Genomic DNA, 6,000 nt, shown 5'->3' on the forward strand with positions numbered 1-6,000 from the left:
TCGGGGGTGGCGGGAGGAGCCGCGGCGCCCCCCCCTTCCCACCCCGGCGAGCGCGCGGGGGGTGACGGGAGCGCGGCCGCGCGCGACGTGTCCCGGCGGCGCCGCCGCCCATTGGCTGCGCGCGCCGGGCGGCGCTTCCGGGGCGGGGCCTGCGGGGGGAGGGAGGGGCCGGGGACCCCCCGCGAGCGGGACCGGAACCGGGAACGAGAGCGAGACCGGTACCGGAACTGGCCCGCAGGGACGTGCCGAGCTCCGGGACCGGGACCGGCTCCACAGAGACCTGCGGGCTGAGCTAGGCCCCGGGACCGGGCCCGCCGCGCTGCCCCGGCATTGTGGGATCACCGGAACGGGCACTCCCGGTTGGCAGTGGCACCGGGCGGTGGTCGGTGCTGCCGGTGTTGGCACTTGGAGCACCGGTGTACCCGGAAATCGGTGTTGGGACAAGGCGCCGGTTTGGGAGGTGCCGGGGCAGCCCGGCTCCTGCGGCACACGGACACAGCGCTCGGGTCCGCTCCGGGCCCGTTCCTCCGTCACATCCCCATGGCAGCTCCCGGTGCCGTGCGTGCCATGTCCCGGCAGGGCAGTGAGGGGTGACACAGCTGCCCTGATGGGGGACAGCCGGGGGATCCCCCCGGAGAGCACAGGACACGGACAGGGACAGGCTGGCCCAGCTGCTCGCTCCTGCCCACGCCAGGTTCTGGGGCTCCTTTCACACAACACCAAAATGCTTCGTGCAGCTTTTACGTGCAGGGTGGTGCCTCCTAAAAACGCGCTTTGAGCATCTCCCAAACAGGTCATTCCTGCTGGATAATGTCAGTGATTCCCTCATCCTCCTGGAGCGCTCCAGGAACGACTGCTTGACAAGGTGCTGGTTGATGACAGCCTGGGATCCATCGGTCACAGGCGGGGTTTGGGCAGCGATTGTTCCCTGGCAGGGTGGGCAGGCCCTGGCACAGGTGCCCAGAGCAGCCCCTGATCCCTGGCAGTGCCCAGGGCCAGGCTGGACGGGGCTGGGAGCACCTGGGGCAGTAGCAGGTGAGAAGGGATGACTTCGGGGTTCATGCAGCCCAAACCACGGCCCTGTTGTGCTGTGTGCCCGCTCTGTACCACACCCAGTGCCCCAGCGCCTGTGTGTCACCAAGGCAGCCCAATTCCAGGCAGGAATCCCGGCCAGGAGCAGGTCCCAGCCCTGCTGTGGGTGGCAGAGCTGTCACCACGCGTTGTTTTGGTTGCCAGGATGGGGAAGCCTGCAGGCGGCAGCTCTGCCATGACCTCATCTGGAACATTGCTGGGTTTGACCCCCCTGTGCCAGGAGCGGGGCTGGAACTGGGATCTCTCCCCTGGCACGTGCAGGGGGTCACACACCTGAGGGACAGCTCTGCTGTGCTGGGGTGCCACAGCCCCAGGAACAGAACCCCCCCTGTGTGCTGGGCTCAGCAGGATGCAGTGCCTCAGCACGTGGCCAGCTCTGCTGTTAAATAACAGCAGGAGAGAGGTTTATTCTGAGCCTGTTAAGCTGGTCCTGTGCTCCACTTAGGCTTAGTCTTTTTATCTCTACCCATCTCCCTGCTCTGTAAGACCTACTAAACCAGTAAAAAGAAAGGGGTTGGGGTTTTTTTTGCTTCCTTTCCATTAAGCTTCTTGTGACAGCTCCCTGCAAATGCTGCAGGTGAGGGTTGGCCTCTGAGCACGGGAGAGGGGAAATACATGTTTTCATTTCCTAAATATAGTTGTCTGTAACTGCTTCCTTGACAACCTTGAATGTCATCCAGGTCACAGATCCAGTGCTGGGGAGGAAGTTAAACCCTTTCTGTGTCACCCTGACCTTTTTCTATTTGAACACAACAGCCTGGTTCAGGGAGGAACTTTCAAGTACTTAGAGAAGGAAAGCTGACAGCAGGAATGGGAGGATTATTTCCTTGGGGGCTGCTCTGCTGGTTTTCTGGGTGAGACTTGTGTGATGGGGATGTTTAACCTGCCTGGCTTTGTTACCCTAGGCTGGCTTTTGCTCCTTAATTGCAATACTTAAGACAAAAAAAAATTACAGTCAATTGTTGAGCACCTTTGTCCTTTGATAAAGGTTGTAAGCTCTTAAATCCTAAAATAAAACAAATACCCTGGTGCTGAGGAGGAAAGAGAACATTGTGTGAGGGCAGGGAAATTAGGCCACTTGGGGAATGTGCTTTCAGGCCTATTTCTGTCTGTCCCAGCGAGCTAAGAGGACTGACTTTGGGGACAGAGCTCCTGACCCTGCACTCCTTGCTCTGGCACTGCTCCCTGGCTCACTCTGGGGATGGCACCTGTGCCAGCCCCTCACCTGCTCCAGCAACCTGCGGGTGACCAAACTCACCTGAGTCCTTCAGCAGCTGCGTTGTGAGGGAAGGAACCATCAGGCCAATCCTGAAGTGAAAAACTCCTGGGCTGTGCTTCTGTGGGTGCAGCTCCCTGCTGATTCAGCTCCTCACAGGATGGAGGGGTGGCAATCTATCTTTAACAGATGAAACAAGGTGTGATTTATGGCTGGTACAGGGTAAACCCTCAGTGACCAGTCAGTGCCAACATGGCAGAGGCCAAGAGAATAAAACTTGAGAAGAGCTTTGATGAGGAAAACCTTTCCTTTAAGCTTGGCTCATGTTTTAATTAATGTCATCTATTAACATTTTGAAGAGAAATGGGTTTGGCAAACCAAGCAGCCATTTGGGAAGGCAGTGAGGAGTACAGCTGCTGTACTGCAGCAGGAACCTCCCTGGCTCTGTACAGACTGTTTCACTAAATAAAGCTGCTTTGAACCATCCTTGTATTTCTCTGCTCTTGTTATTGTTGTTAAGGACACTCCAACTTAAGCTGTTCCACCTGTGATGCCATAAAGAAATAAAAGTGTGGGTTTTCACCTGCTTTATAGTGTGGTGGCTGCTCAGAGCTCTACAAGAGGAAATTAAGGCTAAATTCATGGAACAGCTCTCTCATATTCAAATCTGCATTGTTTTGAAGGTCTAACTCCTTGGCACAGCTCGTTTGCCCCCAGATCTGTGTGTTTTGAAGGTTTAACTCCTTGGTGCAGCCCACTGAGCACCCAGCTGAGCACCAGGACTGGGATCAGGACAGGCAGAGCCCACGGCCCAGGAGCTGATGTAGTAGCTCCTGTAACAGCAGCATTTTTGGATCCCTCAAAGCTGGGAGCTGCTGCTGTGGTGAGTAAAGCCTGTTTGCAAGGCTCCCTGCAGGATTTACTTACGCCTGTGTGAGGAGTGGTCCGTGGAGCTCTGTCCCTGGTGCATCCACAGAGGATGGATTTGGGGGAAGCGCTCTCCTGCTGCTGGGTAAACGCCTCTATTGATGTTCCAGGTGTGAACTCCTGACAGCCCGGCTCTAATTACTGTTTTTATCATTCCTAATGACAGGCTTTAGGTTTCCAGGCTGCTTATGGATTTCAGGGGTGTGGAATGACAGTTGCTCACTCGGAGCTTAGTGACCTCCTCCGGTCTGAGGGCTCTGGAGATGGCTTCAGCCACCTCCCGCACACAGATGGGTTCCTGGCCTCGCCGAGCCCTGCTCACTGTAGCAGCTCCCTGGGGAGTGCACCCCTGCGGAGTCATCTGCTCTGAGTCACCGACAGCCACCTCCCTCCCCGGCTCTGCCCTTCGCTCTGCTCTGCCCCTCACCCTGCCCCTCTCAGAGTGCTGCTCCCTCTGCCCGTGTTGGCTTTCCCGGAGGTTCCTAAGCCCCGGCTGGCAGACGGAGCGGTGGCTGCTGTGGGGTGGCCGAGTCCCCGTGATCCCCTGCCTCCAGCCATCTGTCACCTGCCTGTCTTACACTGCCAGGGCTTTAGAGGTGACCCCGAGATGGATTTGTACCCCAGTGCCGTGTCCCAGGCTGGCCCCGGGGCTGGGGAGGCTCTGTGCCCCAGGGAGGGCCAGTGTCAGTGCCCATGGACCTGGAACTCGCTGTGATCCCAAGCTGTTCCTGGAGGACTGAAAAGGTGTGATGGGTTTGGACTGGCTCATGGGAAAAGGCCGAGCAGCTCTTTCCTGGTGAGGAGTTTTACTGTGCTCAAGGGAAAACCGTGTGGTCTTTTAAGCACATCCTTTGTTGCTGAAAACCCTAAGGCTCTTGGCCTTGATGTGCTGAAGGGGAGCATCTATCCCTTGACCTTGATTTGTCATCTGCCAAGAAGTAATCAAAAAAATCCCATCTGGTGCACGACAGAGACGCACAGTGTTGGGGTATGCCGGGAAGCTCCAGGCCCTCGGAGCTGGGTGGTTTGTCCTGCCAGAGCAAAGCCCTGGCTCAGCTGCTGGAGGGAAATTGCACCCTGTGAAAGGGCTGAATTTACCTTCCAGCAGCTTCAGCTCTGCATGTAATCCTTGATTCATTGAGGAGAAGTCTGTGGTGGTGCAGTGGCCACCTGATTCCAGGTATCCATTTACCCCCCTGGCAAGGTGCTGTGTGGAAATGAGTCAGGGATGGGCTGGGGAGCTGAGGAACTTCTGAGCCCCAGAGGGCAGGAGTGTCTTACAGGGAGCCTGGAAACAGGAGAGGTGGATTGTCAGACCAAGCAGAGCTGTGTTTCCCATGGAAACTGACTTCTCTTGGCCTGAAAAGAACAAGCTGTGGCTGCTAATGCTGCTTCCTGCTCCTAACCTGCTCAGGAGATAAAGCAGGGATTTCAGCCTCCAATCCAGCACCTTTCCCCGGTAGCAAAAAGACGTGGCATTACTGGGTGATGTCATGGCTGGAGCACATCCCAGCAAGGCCAAGCCTGGATCAGGTTATATCTGGCCTCTCAGAATATTGGCTTACTCCCAAAGGAGCATATTGCCAGTCCAAGGGCAGTGACTGAGGCCACCTTCCCAAGGTCACCTCTGGCACGCTCAGAGGGGACAGCCTGGGCTGCCCACGCAGGGCAGAACGTCCTGGCTCTCCTTCCTGGCACCACTTTGTGTTGGCACCAGCCAGGCAAAGACCCCCAGCCCTCCTTCATGGAGTCATGGAATGGTTTGGGTGGAAAGGGACCTAAAAGCCAATTCTGTTCCACCCCTGCCATGGGCAGGGACACCTTCCCCTGTCCCAGGGTGCTCCCAGCCCCATCCAGCCTGGCCTTGGGCACTGCCAGGGATCCAGGGGCAGCCACAGCTGCTCTGTCCAGCTTTCCTGGTGCTCTGTCATCTGGTTGCCTTTGAAGCACAGTGTGAAAAAAGGGATAGAAATTGTGTCAACTCCAGCCCTGTGCTGTGTCTGTAAATAACCAGTACTCCCAGTTCAGCACAGCTTGGTCACATCCAGGCCTGGATCTTCCAGCTGGGAGTCAGTGCAGCCTCCCTGGGCGTTCCATGTGGGATCTGTGGGTGGAGGTGCCCCCAGCTGCCACATCCCCTCTGAACAGCCCTCATGTACTAACTGGCACCGAGCTGTGTGTGTGTAAATTGAACTGTTTGATCCAATCAGTGACACGAAGAGATTTGCAGGCGTGAGGCGACATTAATGTGCCAGGGATGGGGCAGCCACAGCTTCTCTGGGCAACCTGTAACAGGGCCTCACCACCCTCAAAGTAAACATCAATTTCTATGTATTTGTTCACTCCCTTTCCCTCAGAGCACAGTTCAGTCCCTCACTCCCATCGCAGACACCCAGGCTGTTTTCTACCAGAGCTCACTCCTACCTCGGGTCAGAGGGGGAACCTTCCTCAGCAACAGCTGCACAGGGAGGGAGCTGCTCTCTTTCCTCGCTGCTGAAGCTAACACTGCAGAGGCTGTTCCTTCCTTTCCCAGGCATTACAATTACGTGGGATTAGGAGGGATAAAATCCCAGAGCCGGGCTGCTTGTGTGCTGACACCACCAGACTCCAGTATCAAGGCCCCCTCAGCGGTTGCTGCAGCCTCTGTGCTAACCTTGCAGGGACCCTCTCGCCCCTCCCAGCCGTTTGTTCTCCTGCCTAAATAACTTGGGTGCAGGCCAAGGCCGGGCCCTGGCCCTGCTGGAGAGCCCGGAGAAAGCCGCGGC

This window comes from Ammospiza caudacuta, chromosome 13 (genome assembly GCF_027887145.1).
Source record: "Ammospiza caudacuta isolate bAmmCau1 chromosome 13, bAmmCau1.pri, whole genome shotgun sequence".
NCBI lineage: Eukaryota > Metazoa > Chordata > Aves > Passeriformes > Passerellidae > Ammospiza > Ammospiza caudacuta.